This window comes from Gracilinanus agilis, unplaced genomic scaffold (assembly GCF_016433145.1).
Source record: "Gracilinanus agilis isolate LMUSP501 unplaced genomic scaffold, AgileGrace unplaced_scaffold39504, whole genome shotgun sequence".
Taxonomy (NCBI): domain Eukaryota; kingdom Metazoa; phylum Chordata; class Mammalia; order Didelphimorphia; family Didelphidae; genus Gracilinanus; species Gracilinanus agilis.
The window spans coordinates 1,136-3,303 of NW_025373028.1; the positions used below are offsets into that span (position 1 = coordinate 1,136).

The following is a 2,168-nucleotide window of genomic DNA, read 5'->3' on the forward strand; positions in this document are numbered from 1 at the left end:
TAAGTGATTTGCCCAGGGCCTCACAGCTAGCAAGTATCTGAGGCTGGAATTAAACTCAGGTCTTCCTGATTCAAGGCTCAGCACTCTACCCACTGTGACACCTTACCCACCACCTCCCTTCATCATAGGAGTTCAAATCCAGCCTCAGTCACTAACTAGCTGTGTGACTTTGAGCAAGTCACTTAATCTTTGTCTGCCTCAGTTTCCTCATCTATAAAATGGAGATAATAACAATAGTCCCTACCTTCTAGAGTTGTTTCAAGGATCCAATGAGATATTTGTAAAATGCGTAGCACCGTTCCTAGCATATAGGAGGTGCTTAATAAATGCTCACTTGTTTCTTTTCTTCCTGGATTAATTGCCCGAGCTCCTTTCCCCCTGGGTGGGCATTCATGCTAAGTGGTCCTAGGAGAATGGGCATTGGGGCATGTGGATAATCCCCTTACTCATGGAAAGGAAGCACTGATCTGGAATTTAGGAAGCCTGGGTTTAAATCCCATCTGTATCCCAGACTCTTGGGTTGATCTTGGGCAAATTCCTTCTCCCTGAAGAATCACAGAACTTGAGATCTGGAAGGGACCTCAGGGTCCATCAAGTTCAACTCTTCCTTGAAAGAAATTCCTCCTATAACAAACTCTACAAATGGTCATCCAGCCTCTGCCTGAAGACAGACTTTTGAAGACAAGAAACTCACCACCTCTTGGGCCAGCACATTCCACTCATTCCACATTCCATTCGTTGTCCTGTGTTAGGAGAGGGTTTGAACAGCTGATTTCTAAGGCCTTGTCCAGCTCTGGTCATCCTAGTACTGTAGATGGAGGGGATGGGTACTATTCTGACCTACAGAGGGCACTGTTTGTCCAGTCTGACCCAGAAGGAGCCTAGGAGCCATCTAGGCCACATGGAGAGGGAGGAGGAAGTTGGAGGGTCTTTAGCAGGCACTTGGGAGTCAGTCTTCCTCCAGTCATGTCTGTATTTCCCATGAAGACTTCTTTCTTCTTCTTAAACAAGCTAGAAGCAGGAGGCTTGACCTGGAGCTTAGCCCAGGCTGGGCTTCACTGCCCCAATGGTAACTTGAGTCCTCCATGGCTGCCTGGATGGTGAAGATGAGGGCCTGATTCTTGGGCCTGATCCAGGGAAGAAAGTGGGGCTCACCCCATGCCTGAAGGCCAGGACATTACCCCACTCATGAGATTCTGTCTGCTCCCCTAGTGACCCTGAACGGAGCCCCAAAGGCCTGCCCTGGCAGAGCTCTAAGCCCAGAGACAAGAAGCAAATGCGGATGGGACTGAGCAGATAGGGGTATCTATAGTGTGTTTTCATACATTTGAGGAGCCAGAGCTTGTAGCAAGAGAAACAAGATGTTTGGAGATCCACAATTTAAAAGGTAGGGGAGAAACCATTCATAGAATTGGCATTTCCTAGCCAAGCACCGTGATTGGAGTGTCAGAATCTCCCACACAAGTATAGAGGTCAGAGGAGTCCAAGGGGAGCGGTAAAGGGCAGTTTTGGAACGACGGGCATATTTTAGCTCAAAGGCAACTCAGGGAATCTCAGGGAGAAGAAAGTAAGCCAGTCCTGGAGGAGAGAATCAGAGGGAAACCAGCCATTACTTCATGTTGCCATTAAGGGTGAGGAGGATTCTTCTTGGCATCTACATCTTTTTAAATCTCTTTAAGCTTTTTGACTAACTTCAGAATGTCATAGTTCTGAGCCAGCTACATCCCAACCTCATTGCCCAGTGTAAATCCTAGCAAAAATTGGAACATGGTGATGCTGACAATGGTGGTGACTGAAGCAGCTGAAGCAAGAGGCCGGAGGGTAGGGATGGAGAAATCCATAAAGATAGAAGGGAAGTTAAGATGAGGCCCCTGGAGCTCCAGGGTCACCCTTTCTAGGAAGCCTGTCCTGGACGGCTCAGGTTAGACTGAACAGAACCCTATCTGAGCTGGGAGAGTGCTTAGGACACAGAAGGTCAGAGCTGGGAGGGTTCTTAGAACATGAAATGCCAGAGCTGGGAGAAACCAAAGTTAAACCAAATTCCCCAATGTGAGGGGGCTAATCTGGAGCTCTTGTTTCCATCCTGTGTTGCCTCATTTTCAAATTGTTCCATTTCTGAATTCACAAATAGATATCCCCACAGCCTGAGCAGAAGGTCCAGGGAAGAT

General features: G+C 47.7%; 1 pseudogene; it reads right to left on the bottom strand.

Moving 5' to 3' along the window:
* Window positions 1-1,625: 1,625 nt before the first annotated feature.
* On the bottom strand, window positions 1,626-1,769 carry LOC123255119 (annotated as a pseudogene).
* Between the last annotated feature and the right edge of the window lie 399 nt (window positions 1,770-2,168).